Source organism: Mobula hypostoma, chromosome 16 (genome assembly GCF_963921235.1).
Source record: "Mobula hypostoma chromosome 16, sMobHyp1.1, whole genome shotgun sequence".
NCBI classification, from domain to species: domain Eukaryota; kingdom Metazoa; phylum Chordata; class Chondrichthyes; order Myliobatiformes; family Myliobatidae; genus Mobula; species Mobula hypostoma.
In genome coordinates, this window is record NC_086112.1 from 16,090,271 (window position 1) to 16,109,760 (window position 19,490).

At 42.5% G+C, this 19,490-nt stretch overlaps 1 protein-coding gene across 1 annotated transcript in view; it reads right to left on the reverse strand.

Annotated features, from left to right (window-relative positions):
* Nucleotides 1-19,490, reverse strand: part of LOC134357623 (protein limb expression 1 homolog) — a 55,334-nt gene that overhangs the window by 19,180 nt on the left and 16,664 nt on the right. The gene's annotated exons all lie outside the window — the stretch shown is intronic.

Below are 19,490 nucleotides of genomic sequence, written 5' to 3' on the forward strand. Positions count from 1 at the left end.
CCCTTAAGGAAACAATGCTAATTTTGACGTATTTTACCATATGCCTCCAAGTACCCCAAAGCCTCATCTTTAACAATTGACTTCAACATCAGCCTAACTTGGCTAACATCACTAAGGTCAGCCTAACTGGCCTATAATTACTTTTCTTCTCCCTCTCTCCCTTCTCGAAGAGTGGAGTGATATTGGCGATTTTCCAGATTTCCAGAATCATATCAGAATCTAGTGATTCTTGAGAAATGAATCCTAATGCCTCCACAATCTCTTCAGCTATCTTTTTCAGAATCCCGGGTGTAGTCCATCTAGTCCACGTGACTTATCTACCTTAAGACCTTTCAGCTTCCTAGCACCTTCTCCCTAGTAATAGCAACAGCTGCCCCCGACATCTCAAACTTCTCACATACTACTAGTGTCTTCCACAGTGAAGATTGATGCAAAGTACTTAGTTTGTGCACCATTTCCTTGTCCCCCATTACTACCTCTCCAGCATAATTTTCCAGTGGTCTGACAGCTACTCTCATCTTCCTTTTACTCTTTATGTATCTGAAAAAACTTTTGCTATCCTCTTAGATATTATTGGCTAGATATTATTGCTTTAGTATTTCATTTTTTCCCTCCTTGTGGCTTTTTTAGTTGCCTTATGTTGGTTTTTTAAACCTTCCCAGTCCTCTAAACTTCCCATTAATTTTTGCTCTATTATACAAGGGGTGATTGATAAGTTTGTGGCCTAAGGTAGAAGGAGATGTGTTATACACCTCTCGTTACATGCACACACAGTTCAACTCTTTGAGTGATTTTGCAGAAAGTTTGAAGTTAATAACTCATCTCCTTCTACCTTAGGCCACGAACTTAACAATCACCCCTGTTGTGGACCACTTTCTGGAGGTCCAAGACGCCGACTTCTACAAAGAAGGGATCCATATGCTCCACGACTGCTGGACTAAGTGTGCAAATGTAGGAGGGGACTATGTTGAAAAATAAATGTGCTAGGTTTTCTAAAATTGACTCCTTCTACCTTAGGCCACAAACTTATCAATCACCCCTCGTATGCCCTCTTATTTGCTTTAATATTAGCTTTGACTTACCTTTTCAGCCACAGTTGCATCATTCTGCCTTTAGAATACTCGTTCTTCATTGGGATGTACCATATCTATCCCGTGCCTTCCTAATTGCTCCCAGAAATTCCAGCCGTTGCTCTCTGCCATCATCCCTGCTGGTGTCCCCTTCCAATCAACTTCGGCCAATTCCTCACTCATGCCTTTGTAATTCCCTTTCCTCTACTTTAATACCGAAACATTTGACTTTAGCTTCTCCCTCTCAAATTGCAGGGTGAATTCTATCATATTATGATCATGATCTCCTTCGGGCCCCTTTACTTTAAGCTCCCTAATTAAATCTAGTTTAATCTGGTCGTAACATAATGTCCATTCTAGAATAGCTGATCCCCTGGTGGGCTCAACCATAAGCTGATCTAAAAATCCATCTCATAGGCATTCTACAAATTCTCTCTCTCGGGATCCAAAATCAGCACCAACCTGACTTTGCCAATCTATTTGCATATTGAGATCCCTCATGACTATTTGACATGCATTTCCTATGTCCCGCTGTAACTTGTAGCCCACAACCTGGCTACTGTTCAGAGGCCTGTATCTAACTTCCATCAAGGTCTTTTTACCCTTGCAGATTTTTAACTCTACCCACAACAATTCTACATCTTCCGATCCTGTCTCATCTCCTAAGGATTTGATTTAATTTTTTACTGTCAGGGCTACACTACTCCCTCTACCTTTTTGTCTATCCTTTTCATTCATAGGGTTTCCTTGGATGTCAAGCTTGCAACTATAATCTTCTTTCAGCCATGACTCAGTGATGCCTACAGTGTCATACCTGCCAATCTTCACTGTGCTACAAAATCATCTTTCTTACTCAGTATACTACGTGTATATATAACACCTTCAGTCCTGTATTTGTCACACTTTTTGATTTTATCCCATTATACTGCGACATCCACTAACTGCCTATCACCTGCCTGTCCTATCTGAGTCTCAATACACTCTGCCTCTACTTGCATACCACCTTCCCCGTCCTCAGACCTATTACGCAGTTTCCCATTCCCTGCCAAATTAGTTTAAACCCTCCCCAACAGTTCTAGCAAACCTGCTCACAAGGATTAGATTATTAGGTTATGAAGACACGCAGTCCTCTTTTATTGTCATTTAGTAATGCAATAATCATTTAGATATTGGTCCCCCTCAGGTTCAGCTGTAACAGGTCTCTTTTGTCCTGGATATATCTGCCCCAGAAGAGATCCCAAGAATCCAGAAATCTGGAAACCCTCCCTCCTGCACCAGTTCCTCAGCCATGCAGATCATCCTATTTTTACCCTCACCGTGTGTGGCACAGGTAGTAATCCAGAGGTTTCTACCCTGGAGGTCAAATACGCATAGCACTGAGAAAATCACCCAGGTGAGTGGTTATCATTACTGGGAAATGGTTTAATAAGAGATCACAAGTCTTTCCCAAGTGTTGATATTAGATATTGGATTTTTGTGTGGTATATTTCAAGTAAGTTGTGGTTTTGACGGTTTCGTTCATTCACTCCTTGGCGTCTTGCAGTCAGATGCTTTAGGCTCACTCAGTCTCACTCTGCTGTTCTGAGCAGAATGTATGGTTTTCCAGTGCAGTACTGAGGGTGTGCCGCACTGTCTGAGGTTTTTATTAAGACGTTAAACTGATGCTTCATCTACTTCAGGTAGCGGTAAAAGATCCTGATGGAGTTTCTAACAACCAGGGGAACTATCCCAATGTGCAGGCCAATGCTAATCTCTTTAGAAACATCAGTGAAAATCATTATCTAACTTTGTTATTCTAGTTCCCATTTTCTTTACCCTCTCACCCCTTCTCACCTGTCCATCTCCTTCTTCTGTTTCCCCTCCTCCTTCCCTTTCTCCCACAGTCCACTGTCCTCTCCTATCAGAATCCTTCTTCTTCAGCCCTCTACCTCTTCCACTTATCCCCTCTCAACTTCTTACTTCAACCTCTCACGTCCCCCGAACCGCCCACCTTCTCTCTCACCTAGACCCACCTATCACTTGGCAGCTTGTACTCCCTCCCTCTTTTGTCTGCTGGCATTTCCCTCCTTCCATTCTAGTCCTGATGAAGGAGCTCAGCCCAAAACGCCGACTGATTATTTCACTTTCCAAAGTGCCTGACCTACTGAGCTCCTCTAGCAAATTCCAGCAGCTGCAGAATCTCTTGGCTTTGTCGATCTAAGAAGGTTAGTATCACTTATACTGTTTGTGAGCATTTGCTCTGCACAAACTGGCTGCCTCACTTCTTACTGTACACAGTGACTATATTTCTAAAGAAGATTATTGACTTGTATTTACTTATTTATTTATTTATTGAGATACAATGTGGAATATGCCCTTTGAGCCACGCTGCCCAGCAATCCCCAGTTTAATCCAAGCCTAAACATGGGGCAATTTACAATGACCAATTAACCCACCACAGTCATTGGATGGTAGGAGGTAACTGGAGAACCCGGAGGAAGCCTATATGGTCAGGGGGAGAATGTACAAACTCCTTACGGGCATTGGTGGGAATTGAACCCGGGTTGACTGTACTGTAAAGCCCTGTGCAGACCACTACTCTACCATGCTTCAACAAGTGCTGTGGTCATACAGGGCACAATATAATGTAAGATTTCCCATTCTCACCACATATCTATCCGAATCCTTCTGTTGATCTTTGACTGTGTGTATGAATGCAAGGTAAGAATATGTTAAGCTTGGCTGCCATCCTCCCACTATCAAACAATTTGCCAGATTAGCAAGATAACAGCAGATTGATGAAAAAGTTCCAAGTAAATTTATTATTTTATATGTAACTCCCTGGTTGAGATTTTTAGTGCTTTGCTGTAGGTATTTCATTTTAGCTGTTCTGTAAGAGCAGTCTGTTCTACTATTAGCATTTTTGGTTTTGAGCTAAAGATAAGGGGCTATGTTGTTCAACTTAGGGATGTTAGGTCAGCCAATCAGGATGGTGAAATTCGGAGTAGGTTCTAGAGAGCACTGGGCAGAGAGGTTTTTGGTGTGGGTCGAGGTCTTTTTGGCGGGAGCTGGGTGCTTTGTGCAGATGATTGGCTTCAAGGAGGAAGGGGAGCCCGTTTGTTCGGGATGGATTTCGAGTGACATTCGGAAGGTGGTGTGTGCTTTCACACAGACCATGGGTCCAGCGCATGAGTAAAAGACAACTTCAAGATGAGCTCCAACTTATGCACTCATTTGGACTGGGTTAACTGTAATGGGCCCCTTTTATTGTTTTTTTCTTTTTTTCCTACTGACTTTTGATAAAGCTGAAATTGTAAATATACTTTCTTTATAACTGTATGCAGTGTATGATCTGTTATTTCCAGCTGATGGCTAATTACATGGGGGCAATATTTCCACAGTATTTGCACAGTTCAGGGTTCAGGTGGTCAAGACATCGCAACTTCTTGGTTTTTGTGGGACCCTAGTCATACTGGCATTGGACACATGGATTCTGAGAAAGGTGATTTTCTGACCGCTAAGTCCAATGGGTGTCAGCAAGAGGCTAATGAGCTGTGTTTCTAGAGATGCCCAGTTAAAAGGGGTTTCCTATATATCACCATATATAACACTGAGATTCATTTTCTTGTGGCCTTACTCTATAAATCTATGATAGAATAATAACCATAATAGAATCAATGAACATATTGGGTATTCAACCAGTGTGCAAAAAGACAAAAAAAAATGGAAATACAAAATTGAAGAAATAATAATAATAAAAGCATCTGTTAGTCTTGCGAGACCATGGATCTGCACTTGGAAAGTCTTCACTCTCCAGGGTGCAGGCCTGGGCAAGGTTGTATGGAAGACCAGCAGTTGCCCATGCTGCAGGTCTCCCCTCTCCATGACACCAATGTTGTCCAAGGGAAGGGCATTAGGACCCATACAGCTTGGCACCAGTGTAGTCACAGAGCAATGTGTGATTAAGTGCCTTGCTCAAGGAGTTGCTCGGCTGGGACTCGAACTCACAATCTTCAGGTCGCTAGTCCAATGCCTTAACCACGGCCACGTGCCCAGTATTATATATTATAATATTATTATAATATAATAATAATAAATAAACAATAAATATAGAGAATATGAGATGACGAGTCCTTCAAAGTGAGTCTACAGACTGTGGAAAAGTTTCAGTGATGGGGCAGGTGAAGTTGAGTGGCTATCCCCTCTGGTTTAAGAGCCTGATGGTGAGGGGTAGTAATTGTTCCTGAACCTGGTGGTGAGTCCTGAGGCTCCTGTACCTTCTTCCTGATGGGAGCAGTGAGAGGAGAGTATGAACTGGGTGGTGGGAGCCCGTGATAATGGATGATGTTTTCCTTCAACAACGCTCTGTGTAGATGTGCTCAGTCATGGGGAGGGCTTTACCATAAGACCGTAAAAACACAGGAGCAGAATTAGGCCATTTGGCCCATTGAAGTGAGTCTGCTCCACCATTCCATCATGACCGATCCATTTCTCCTTAGCCCCAATTTCCTGCCTGCCCCTTGTATCCCATCATGCCATGACCAGTCAAGAATCAATCAATCTCTGCCTTAAATATACATAAATACTTGGCCTCCACAGCTGCCTGTGGTGAACAATACCACAGATTCACCATTCTCTGACTAAAGAAATTCCTCCTCATTTCTGTTCTAAAGGATGCACTCTATTCTGAGGCAGTGTCCTCAGGTCTGAGACACTTCCACCATAGGAAACATCCTCTCCACATCCACTCTTTCACCATTTGATAGGTTTCAATTAGGTCACTCGTCATTCTTCTGAGGTGTAGTGAATATAGACCCAAAGCCATCAAGCAATCTTCGTATGACATGCCATTTAATCCTGGAATCATTCTCGTGAACCTCCTTTGAACCCTCTTCAGTTTCAGCACATCCTTTCTAAGATAACTGCTCACAGTACTCTGAGCATGGTCTCACCAGTGTTTTATAAAGTCTCAAAATTACATCCAGCTTTTATTTTCTAGTTCTCTTGAAATGAATGGTAACATTGCATTTGCCTTCCTCACTACAGACTCAACCTGCAAATTAACCTTCGGGGAATCCTGCACAGGGACTATTTAGAAGATAGTGAATCCTTTCATTTCTTTTCATTTTTACTCTATTATATGCCATCTCTTTGGCTTTGACTTCTCTTGTTAGCCACGGTTGTGTCATCTTGCCTTTAGAATACTTCTTCATCTTTGGGATGTATATATCCTGTGCCTTCCAAGTTGTTTCCAGAAATTCCAGTCATTGCACCCCTGCTGTCATCCCTGCCGGAGTTCTTTTCCAATCAATTCTAGCCAACTCCTCCCTCATGCCTCTGTAATTTCCCCTTACTTCATTGTGACAATGATACATTTCACTTTTGCTTTTCCTTCTCAAATTCCAATGTGACTTCTATCATATTATGATCTCTTGCCTCTGAGGGTCTTTCACCTTAAGCTCTTTAATCAATTCCGGTTCAGTACACAACACCCAGTCCATAGTAGCTGATCCCCTAGTGGGCTCAACCATGAGCTGCTCTAGAAAGCTATCTGGTAGACATTTGTGTGCATTCAAATACAACACCTTCAGTCCTGTATTCACCCTTTTCAATTTCGTCCGCCTTTTACGTTGCATCTCCTCTGTTGACTGCAATTTTGCCATATCCTCAGCCTCTCCTTACTAGGAGTCTCACTGCACATTACCTCTGTTTGTAAACCAACTAACTCGTTTTTGGCACTCCTGTTCCCATCCCCCTGCCAAATTAGTTTAAATCCACCCAAACAACACTAGCCAACCTGCCTGTAAAGATACTGGACCCTCTCGAGTTACCCATGAGGAACTGGGCTACATCCACTACTTTTGTATGATTTTTCATTCATGTGTATTGGTGCTTCCATATCAGGCTGTGACGCAGCCAGTCAATATACTCTCCATCACCTATCTGTAGAAGTTTGTCAAAGTTTTAGATGTCCTGCCGAATCTTTGCAAACTCCTAAGGAAGTAGAGGTGCTGCCATGCTGTGACTTTTTATACCCACAAACAACAACCTGCTTAAAGTGGCTTAGAGTGCTCCAGACTAACATTATCCCAGAGATTACTTTTGTATGGAAATCTGCCTAAATTAACATTGGGAATTCTGCTGCTGTGTCTGAGTTATAATATTGCAATTCATTTATCAAATAATCTAAATAAAGCAACTGATTGCTCATAAAATAGGGATTAAACTAGTCTAGCGTTAAGAAGTCATTTACTCTGCCAGCCATCGAGCGTATAGGTAATTTGTAAGTGAGAAATCCAAAATATATGTGAAAGTTGTCATACCAGTGTTTGTGTTGGTGAATACAAAATTAGATACAGAAACAGCCAATAGAGAAGGAGGGAAGGGATTGAATCCTGACTGGGGTTATTGTGTAGTGTGGACAAGTGTAAGTGAATGAATTTTAAAAGGAGTTACTGCTATCTTCTTAAAATTTTTGAGGTAGCTTACATCTTGAAAGGAGTCAGAAATTAAAACTTTGATTCCATAGCAATGACATGCTGGAAATTTCCATTACAATACAATGTAAACAGTATTGCAGCACTCTGTTAGTTCAGAACTGACGTAACTGTTTTGAAAAATGACATTAAAATGTTAAGCAACACACATCAAAGTTGCTGGTGAACGCAGCAGGATTAATTGGGATTTTATGCAAGAGTGCTGGTGTTTAAAAGTTCAGAATTTCTATGATGAATTTACATCTACAAGCTACAAGTCTTATTTTTCTCTATATTGAATTTTCTTCATCGTCTTGACATAATGCCCATTTCATACATACAGTAGGTTACGCTTGATTGGTCAGGGCTTGAAGGGATATGGGGAGAAGGCAGGAGATTGGGGCTGAGAGGAAAATTGGATGAAATGGCGGAGCAGACTCGATAGTCCGAATAGCCTAATTCTGCTCCTACATCGTATGGTCTTGTGGTCTTATTTCCATCATTGATCAACACAGCCAATGACATGCTGGGTGGGATCAGCCCGCAAGTGTCTCCATGCTTCTGGTACCAACATAGCATGCTCGTAAATTACTAACCCTAACCCAGCGGTTCCCAAAATGGAACTCACGGACCCCTGGGTTAATGGTAAGGCTCTACGGCATAAAATGTTGGGAACCCCTGCTCTAACCCATCTGTCTTTGGAAGGTGGGGGGAAACCGGAGTACCCAGAGGAAATCCTTTGCATTCAGTCCATCTAGTCCTGTCAGAATCAGCCTTCACTAAGATGCCTCCATGGAAAACCTGTTCTTTCTTAGATAAGGAGATCACATCTGCACATACTACTCCAGATGAGCTCTCATCGAAATCCTGGTTAAATGAAGTAAAACACCTTTGCACCTACACTCATCCTCCCGTTATGAAAGGAAACGTACCACTTGCCTCCTTAATTGCTTGCTGCCTTGCATGTTTGTTTTCAGTAACTAACGTAAAAGTTTCTTTGTACATCAGGACTTCCCAGTATAACACCGTTTAAATATGTCTCACTGTTACTTTCTTGTACCTCACTGGATAACTCCACATTATACTGCATATACTAACTCTCCCACTCTGCGTTAACTCGCGTTAAAGTGCCTTCACGTGCATTTCAGTATTTATAATTCCACTCAATTTCATGTCATTTGCAAACTTTGGAATATTGCATTCTTTTCCTTTATCCAAATCATTGATATATAGGTTAGGATTAGCTGAGGTCCAAGCACTGATCCCCGAGTTACTTATCCCCAGCTATTTCAAAAACTACATTTTTTTCCTTTCCATCAATCAATTTTCAATCTATGCCAACACAATTCCCCAAAAAGTCCATTCATTTTAGAGTCGTAGATCACAGAAACAGGCCCTTTGGCACATTTAGTCCGTGCCGAATTATTATTCTCCCTTGTCCCATCGACCTGAACCAGACCATAGCCGTCCATACCCCTCCCATCCATGGACTCCTATCATCCTCTAGCTTGTACTCCTTCTCCTCCCCCCTCACCTTCTTTTCTAGTCCTGATGAACGGTTTTGACCTGAAATCTCAACTCTTTATTCGTCTCCCTAGATGCTGCCTTCCCTGCTGAGTTCCTCCAGCGTTTTGTGTGTGTTCCTCTGGATTTCCAGCACCTGCAGAATCTCCTGTGCTTATCAATATCAGTAGAGCCTTGCATTATGAAGCCATTATCTCCATCCCTACACTGTCTCTCCCAGTCATCTATCGTCCATTATAATTTTCTTCAACCTGTAAGAAAATCCAAAATATTGATGCATGTAGTCAAGCACATCTTTCTATTTTGGTGACAGCCAACTTCTTCCTACAGTGCTCCCACGAGCTGAGGTTCCTCTCTGACTCCTTTCGGGAATGCCAGATTATGCATCCAGCACAGAAAGATGCACATCGACAGAGCATGTGCAGTTCTCAGTGAGGAAGGCAGTCAAAGCTTGCAGCAGGATCTGTACCAACTGAAAAAATGGCCAAAAAGGGAACAGATAGACAAGATAGACAAGAACTGATTAGAAATAGTCAACATGGCTTTGCACATGGTAGGTCGTGCCTAACCAAACTTTTTTGAAGAAGTTACCAGGAGAATGCTGCCCACATGGACTTTAGCAAGGCTTTGGCAAGTCCTACATGGGAGGATGGTCAGGAAGGTTCAATCACTCGGCATTCAGGGTGAGGTGATAAATTAGGTTGGAAAAGGTAAAGGGTTAGAGAAAAAGAATCTGATAGGAGAGGAGAGTGGACCATGGGAGGAAAGGAAGAAGGATAGTCACCAGGGGTAGGTGATAGGCAGGTGAAGAGAAGAGGTAGGAGGCCAGAGTGGGGAACAGGAAAAAAAGGAAACCAGAAAAAAAATAATTACTAGAAGGAGAAATCAAAGTTCGTGCCGAAGGGTGGAGGCGACCTAGACCTAATAAGACCAGAAGACACGGGAGCAGAATTAGGCCATTTGGCCCATCGAGTCTGCTCCACCATTCAATCATGGCTGATCCCTTTTTCCCTCCTCAGCCCCACTCCTCATAACCTTTGATGCCATATCCAATCAAGAACCTATCAATCTCCACCTTAAATACTCCCAATGATCTGGCCTCCACAGCTGCTCATGGTAACAAATTCCACAAATTCACTTCTATTTCGCTAAAGAAATTTCTTTATATCTCTGTTTTAAATGGATGTCCCTCTATCCTGAGGCTGTGGCTTCTTGTCCTAGACTCCCCCATCATGGGAAACATCCTTTCCACATCTACTCTGTCGAGGCTGGTCAACGTTCAAAAGGTTTCAATGTGATCCACCCTCATCCTCCTAAATTCCAATTAGTACAGACTCAGAGCCATCAGAAGTTCCTCATATGATAACCCTTTCATTCCTGGAATCATTTGTGTGAACATCCTCTGAACCCTCTCCAATGCCAGCACATCTTTTCTTAGATGAGTAGCCCAAAAACATTCACAGTACTCAAGGTGAGGCCTCACCAGTGCCTTATAAAGCCTCAGCATCACATCCCTGCTCTTGTATTCCAGACCTCCTGAAATGAATGCAAACATTGCAATTGCCTTCCTCACCATCAACTCTACCTGCAAGGTATGCTTTAGGGCAGGGGTCACCAACCTTTTTTGCACTGCGGACCGGTTTAATATTGACAATAGTCTTGCGGACCGGCCGACCCGGGGGGAGAGGGGAGGGTTGACAACGGACAAGAGTAGCAGTCAAATACGTCGTGTTTACCCAAATAGACTACAGTGACCATGAATCCTTGCGCGGGCACCAGTGCGCATGCGTGGCCTGCGCATGCATGCACCTGCCGATTCTTTTCCACAAATCGTTTTTGGCGATTCTGTTTGGGGTGGGGTTAATCTCGACCGGAATATAGGTGATAAGTGGCTAATACACTCAATTTCGTTTCTAAAAGGGTTTATCTAACGAATTTAATATTAAACACACAGCGCATATTTTTCTCGCATGAGTATAGTGATAAGTCAATTATCAGGGGAGGACAGGGGAGCTTGAAGTAAGTGTTGAACGAACTTCCAGTAGAAGTGGTATAGGCAGGTTCGATATTATCATTTAAAGAAAAATTGGATAGGTATATGGACAGGAAAGGAATGGACGGTTATGGGCTGATTGCAGGTCGGTGGGACTAGGTGAGAGTAGCGTTCGGCACGGACTAGCAGGGCAGAGATGGCCTGTTTCCATGCTGTAATCGTTATATGGTTATATAAGTTAATAGCATCATAACATTTTAAGTAACGTTTGGATATTAAACACACAGCACATATTTTCCCGTATGAACATATAAAATCATTGCAACACACCAATATCGCTGAATCAGTGGGAGCCCTGGGCTTGTTTTCCTGCAACAAGATGGTCCCATCGAGCGGTGATGGGAGACAGTGATACTCGAAGGGGGTTCCTTATGTCCAGTCTATTCCGCAATTTAGTTTTCGTTGCATTCATTGCAGAGATATGTTGGAAATGGAAGCAACGTTTTCAGTGCTTTCGTGGCTATCTCAGGATATTTAGCCTTGACTTTGATCCAGAATGCCGGCAGAGATGTTATGTCAAACATAATTTTCAGCCCATTGTTATTTGCAAGCTCAAGGAGTTGACCTCTTTCCCGCTCTGACATGGATGACGCGCGGGTAATGACCTCCCGTGCGTTGAAGCTCAACAGTGCGTGACAGGGAATGAGGAACGGTGCAGCTGACTCATATCGCCAAATCATATCATTTCCTCGCGGCCCGGTGGTTGGGGACTGCTGCTTTAGGGTGTTCTGCACAAGAACTTTGAAGTCCCTTTGCATCTCAGGTTTTTGGATTTTGTCCCTGTTTAAAGAATTGCCTGCACATTTATTTCTACTACTAAAGTAAATGACCATGCATTTTCCAACATTGCATTTCATTTGCCACTTTCTTGCCCATTCTCCTAATCTGTATAAGTCCTTCAAGCAGCCTACCTGTTTCCTCAACACTACCTGCCCCTTGACCAATTTTCCTATCATCATCGAACTTGGCAACAAACCCATCCATTCCATCATCTAAATCACTTATATACAGCATAAAAAGAAGTGGTCCCAACACCCATCCCTGTGGAAAACCACTAGTCACTGGCAGCTAACCAGAAAAGAATCCTTTCATTCCCACTCACTGCCTCCTACCAATCAGCCAATGCACTAACCATGCCAGCAACTTTCCTGTAATACCATGGGCTCTTAACTTGGTAAGCAGACTCATATGTGGCACCTGATCAAAGGCCTTCTGAAAGTCCAAATATACAACATCCACTGCATCCCCTTTATCTAATCACAAACAAGAGAAAATCTGCAGATGCTGCCCTTCTCCCACCATTTAAATCTACTCCTCAGCTATTTTCTCCAGTCCTGCTGAAGGGTCTTGGCCTGAAATGTTGACACTATTCTTTTCCATCGATGCTGCTTGGCCTGCTGAGTTCCTGCAGCATTCTGTGTGTGTTCCACTTTATCTATCTGACTTGAAATCTCCTCAAAGAATTCCAACAGGTTCGTCAGTCAGGTTTTCCCTGAAGGAAACCATGCTGACTTTGCACTATCTTGTCCTATGTCAGCAAGTTCTCCATAACCTCATCCTTAACAATTGATTCCAATATCTTCCCACCCACTGAGGTCAGGCTAACTGGTCTATCATTTCCTTTCCACTGCCCTTCTCCTTTCTTAAAGAGTGGTGTGACATTTGAAATTTTTCAGTCCTCTGCCACCATGCCAGCATCCAATGATTTTTGAAAGATGATTACCAATGCCTCCACAATCTCTATTGCTACCTCTTTTAGAACCCTGAGATGCAGTTCATCTGGTCCGTGTGACTCCTGTACCCTTGGGTCTTTCTTGAGCGCTTTCTTGGTTGTAATAGTAATAGCACTCACTTCTCTTTTTTACCATCTATCCTATCCTGAATCCCCTCACTCCGGTTCCCATCCCCTTGACACATTAGTTTAAACCCCCTAGTACAGCTCTCACAAATCTGCCCACAAGAATTTTGGTCCCCCTGGGTTCAGGTGCAACCTGTAATTTTTTTTTACAGGTCGTACCTCCCCCAGAAGAGATCCCAATGCTCCAAGAACCCCCTGCACCAGCTTCTCAGCCATACATTTATCTGCCAAATCATTCTGTTTCTATCATCATTGGCGAGTGGCACAGGTAACAATCCAGAAACTACTACCCTGGAGGTCCTGCTTCTCAGCTTTCTGCCTAGCCCTCTAAATCCTCTCTTCAGGACCTCTTTGCATTTCCTTCCTATGTCATTGGTACCAATATGTACCACAACATCTGGCTGCTCTCCCCTTCCCCATAAAGTGCTTGGACGCAATCCAAGATGCCCCTGACCCTAGCACCCAGGAGGCAACTTACCATCCGGGCGTCCCATTCACATCCATAGAAGCTCCTGTCTGTTCCTGTGACTAGTGAGTCCCCTATCACTGCGGCTCCCCTCTTCTCCCTCTTTCCCTCCTGCACCACGGACCCGTGCTCAGTGCCTGTAACCTGGTTTCTGTGGCATTCCCCTGGGAGATCATCCCACACAACAGTATCCCCCCTCCCTCACCAGCAAAAAAGCATCAGCGCCTCCCACCGAGCACTCAAGCATCCAGCAAAGCATCAATAAAGACACAGACTTGCGGTACCCCAAAGACTACTTGTTCATCCGGTATTTGACATATCAGAGGCTCACTCTCTCCCTAATAAGGGAAAAAGAGGAACAAACTTGGGTTGCTTTCTCTAGAGATGTGAAGGCTGAGGGGAGATCTGGTACCAGTTTACAAGATTATGAAAGGCATAGATAGAGTAGATAGACAGTAAGTTTTTCCCAGGGCTGAAATCTCCAATACCAGAGGGCATGCATCCAACATGAGAGGTCCAACGAGCATCCGCCACCCAATTACTCCCATGTGACCAATTAACCAATTAACCCATACGTCTTTGGAATGTGGGAGGAAACTCCTTCCCCTTCCCCCACCTTCTTGTTCACAATTCTGCCCCTTTCCTTTCCAGTTCTGCTGAAGGGTCTTGGCCCGAAACATTGGCTATTTATCACTCTCCATAAATGCTGCCTGACCTGCTGAGTTCCTCAAGTAGTTTGTCTGCTGTACAAATATAATGAAACTTCATTGTCCTACACATCAAACTCAAGTAAACCCAGATGTAAGACAGGTACGCCTGTAGGTTTGTTCTCTTATTAGTCAATGAATGGCGTACAGGAGTGAGATATGCCAACTAGTGGAATGGTGCCGCAGCAACAACCTGGCACTCAATGTCAGTAAGACGAAAGAGCTGATTGTGGACTTCAGGAAGGGTAAGATGAAGGAGCACATACCAATTCTCATAGAGGGATCAGAAGTAGAGAGAGTGAGCAGCTTCAAGTTCCTGGGTGTCAAGATCTCTGAGGGTCTAACCTGGTTCCATCATATTGATGCAGTTATAAAGAAGGTAAGACAGCGGGTATACTTTATTGAAGAGATTTGGCATGTCAACAAATGCACTCAAAAACTTCTATAGTTGTACTGTGGAGTGCATTCTGACAGGCTGAATCACTGTCTGGTACGGAGGGGCTACTGCACAGGACCAAAAGAAGCTGCAGAAGGTTGTAAATCTAGTCAGCTCCATCTTGGACACTAGTCTACAAATTACCCAGGACATCTTTAGGGAGCGGTGTCTCAGAAAGGCAGTGTCCATTATTAAGGACCTCCAGCACCCAGGGCATCAGGTAGGAGATACAGAAGCCTGAGGGCACACACTTAGCGATTCAGGAACAGCTTCTTCCCCTCTGCCATCCGATTCCTAAATGGACATTGAAGCTTTGGACACTACCTCACTTTTTTAATATACAGTATTTCTGGCTTTGCACAGTTTAAAAAATCTATTCAATATATATAATTGATTTACTTGTTTATTTATTATGTTTTATTTTATTTATTATTACTATTTTTTCTCTTTCTGCTAGATCATGTATTGTATTGAATTGCTGCTGCTAAGATAACAAATTTCACGTCACATGCCAGTGATAATAAACCTAATTCTGATTCTGATTCTGAATCTGAATCTGGTGGAGATTGATTGAGGTGCTTAGTAACCACTGTTTCCTCTAAGGTGAGCAAATGTGTAGCAGCACAGTGACTGCAATGTGCATGTACACATTGCCTTTGTTGCCACACAGATGGAATTGGATACAGCTAGAAAAGTTTATAAAACGTAAATGACTTTCATTGCTGTACTGTATTCCATTGTAAACTTTAATAAATAAAATCAAAAGTATGTGTTTTTTAAATTTTCATTCTAAATATTCATGATATGCATATTCTGAATTAAAGTGCCGCTCAATTTTTCAGGATGTGTTTAAAAAAAATTCTTTTTCAGAGCAATGGTTGACTTGTGCAGCTGTGAAAAAAGATTAGATGGAACGTTGTTGGTAACAAAGAGGTGAACCAGCAGAAAGAAAATTACAGTTCTCACCCAGCATTATTACATGCCGAGGCATGTTAATAGTCGATTTTAGAGATGATTAACCATAATTTAACAATTTAATATAAGGTCTAAAGGTTTTGTTATTAGAATCAAAGAATCATAGTGACATCTAAGGAGGCTACATGTTTGGTTCGTGTGCAGCTGCCTACTCCTCCAAGGCCCGTGAATTATTTTCCCTCAACTGCGGATTCAGTTCCCCTTTGAAAGCCCTAATTGATGTGTTATTTTATTTATTTAGAGATTCAGCACGGTAACAGGCTCTTCTGTCCCAATGATCCCACGCCATCCAATCACACCCATGTGACCAACTAAGCTACTAACCCATGCGTCTTTGGAATGTGGAAGGGAACTGGGGTACCCAAAGGAAACCCACGAGGTCACAAGGAGAACGTAAAAACTCCTTACAGACAGTGATGGGGATTGAACCTGGGTTGCTGGCACCATAATAGCATTTCACTAACCACTACACTACTGAGCCTCCACTAATTCCAGCATAACTCCACCCCACACCCTTTAACAGGCAATGACTTTGAAATTATTACTGCCTTTGGTGCAAGAAGACTTTTCCACACAGGCCCTCCAGTAGCTTGCCTCTTGAACCATCTGGTAACTTGAATAGCTTCCATTTTGTTACCTTACCCACACCATCTCAGTCTTTCATTTCTTGTAGACTTTGATTTCAGGAATCTAAATATTGTCAGCAGTGAGCAGTAACTTTGTAGAGCCAAAGGGAAAACACTTACAGTACTGTGCAAAAGTCTTAGGCACATATACTGCACATTGCTAAGGTGCTTAAGAATTTTGTACAGTATATATGTAATAAATTGCACTACTGTGCCCCCCCAAATAAAGAACAAATTTCATGATGTGTAGGTGATGATAAGCCTGACTCTGATATGGGTCTCTCTTGTGGACTGAGAGTGGGAAGGGGACAGAGATAGGGAAATCATGTTTGGGAAAAGGGGAAGGGAGAGGGGAGGGAGTGGGAAGCACTAGAGAGACATTCTGTACTAATCAATAAACCAATTGTTTGGAATCAAAAGACCTTGCCTGGTGTCTGCACCCATGCGACCCCTCTGCCCCTCACCCTCCTGTCCCTCCTGTCCCACACCCCTCCTGCGGCACTGTCCTTGCCATCCCCAATGCCCCTTTCTCCTGCCAGGTTTACAAACTTGCTCTCCGCTCCATGTTCACAAGTACAGTGCTGTTGAGAAGTCTCAGGCACTCTAGCTATATATAGTGCTTTATACTTTAGCACAGTACTGTATCTCAAAAATAGTTGGAAGCATCACTGTAATTATATGTGTAGAATAATACTATCAGTTCCTTGCATTATTTCAAATCAGTGAGGATTGTGCTGGGCAGCCAGCAATTGTCACCACGCTTCCAGCACCAAAATAGCATGCCCACAACTCACAAACCCTAACCCATATACAGCATCTTTGGGACCTGGGAGGAAATCGGAGCTTCTGGAGGAAGCTCACACGGACATGGGGAGAATGTACAGACTCTACAGATAGCAGCTGTTACTGCAAAGCATTCGGCTGACTGCTATGCTACCATGCTGCCTGCTTAGATCAAAGTTCAAAGTAAATTTATTATCAAAGTGCATATATGTCACCATATACAACCCTGAGATTCTTTTTCTTGTGGGCATACTCAGTAAATATATAGAATAACAACCAGAAGAATCAATGGAAGGCTACCCAGTTTGGGAGTTCAACCAGAGTGCAGAAGCCAACGAAGTGTGGAAATAGAAAAAGAAAGACATTCAAAAAATAATAATAAATAAGCAATAAATATCAAAAATATGAGATGAAGAGTCCTTGGTAGGAATAAATACTTTGGTCTTCGGCAGAGATGTGGGAATTTACTAAAAGGTCGGCTACGCGGCAATATAGTTTTAAATGTAAAATTTGCCAGTACAGATTATCACAGCAAAGTCCATCTGGAAATGTTTTGACATAGAAATAAAATAAATTATTGTGGCTCTTGAAAATAATCATTGAGAGACTGCATTAGATGAATATTCTTTTCATAAGTGAAATGAAGTAATAACTTGACAATTACTGTGATGAGTTATAAGCTGCAAGCAAAATAGAACATTTGTACGGCCTGGAATACAATCGATCCTATTTGTAACTCTATAGAGCACTATCGTCTTTTATGTGGGAACTTTTGTACCCTACAGAGAAAAAAAACAGCTGAAATCCACCGGGATATGAGAGAGGTGAATGGTGAGTCCTTGTAACTGACTAACTATAAATTACCAGTCTGAACTGGAGGCCCAATGTCTCTCGGGTTGGGAGTGCACTTCTAAAAGCAGGAGCAGCTTCTGTAGTGCTAAGCAGGTAGAGTTTAGTTATTTAGAGATGTGGTGCAGAACAGGCCCGAACAGGCCATCAAGCTGCACTGCCCAGCAATCCATCTGCTTAACACAGGGCAACTTACAATGACCAATTAACCTACTAACCGGTAGGTCTTTGGACTGTGGAGGAAACTAGAGCACCCAGAGTAAACCTACACAGCTCACGGGCACCTTACAGTCCGCATCGGAATTGAACTTTGAACTCTGGAATGCCCCACGGGAGGGGTGCAAACCACCATGCTATCTTGGTGCTTCAGGTTCATATACTTGCAGGCAAGTTCACGTCCTCCTTGAACATACAACTTAAAATTAAATTTGATTTTTTTTTAAGAAGCACAATCTATTACACCTTGATAAATACAGTACTGTACAAAGGTCTCGGGCACATAGATATAGCTAGGACACCTAAGACTTTTGCACAGAACCGTAGTAATTTTATGTATTGCACTGTACTGCCGCAGCAAAAAAAAACAAATTTCATGACATATGTGCGTGATGATAAACCTGATTCTGATGTTGTTCCCTATTGTGAACTGAGAGTGGGAGGGGGCAGAGAGAGGGGAATCATGGTTGGGAAGAGGAGAAGGGAGGGGGAGGGAGTGGGAAACCTCAGAGAGACATTCTGTAAAGATCAATAAACCAGTTGTTTGGAATCTAATGTCCTTGCCTGGTGTCTCAGAACTGGATGTGTCTAGTCCAGCACAACCCACAACCCCAGTGCTCCTCCTCTGCCACCTGTCCTACACCCCTCCCATGGTGCTTCAAGCTCACCATTCTCAACATCATATGCTCTTGACAGACTTACAAACTTGTTCTCTGCTCCACATTGACAAATACAGTACTGTGCAAAAGTCTTAGACACCCTAGCTCTATATATATATGCCCAAGTCTTTTGCACAGTATTGTATAACTGCTAACTAGCAAATAAAGAAATTATCTCACTACTTCTATGCTTTCTGTGGAATAGATTGTCTGAAATGGTGATTGAAACGGATTCAACAAGAACTTACAAATTGACATTGAATGGAGAGTTGAAAAGAAAATTACTTTGGAGATATAAGGAAAAGATGTACAGCATTTTCTAAGAGACTACACAGCTATGATTGGTTTATCAGTCTTTTTCATGTTCTGAGATTGAATGATTTAGGGAAATTAATTTGCTAAGGAAATTCAATTAAAATTGATCTCTAATAAATTGGACATGGACTTCAAAGTGACTAGAGAATACCTTTATTCATGAATTAGGGAAGAATGACTCACTAACGATGCAATAGTCAAGCCCTTCAAAGAACAATCATCACTGCCTTTTTTATACGTGCACACAGAAAGTCAATTACATCAGTCAAAGTTTAAAAAAGCCAATCCTGTGCACCTCTGGCAATTCTCACGAAAATGCCAGAGACGGTCTCTTTTCTGCCCACAATCCACAAAGGTGGGTTGTTAGAACATCCTTGAAACCAAGGTAGATTATTGGAAGCCTGCTGAGAACCCAGGCCAAAAGGTGGGTTTTTATTTATGATATAAAGAAGGTTCATTAAATCCTTAGATCCAGTAAGTCATTGAAGTACAAAAATA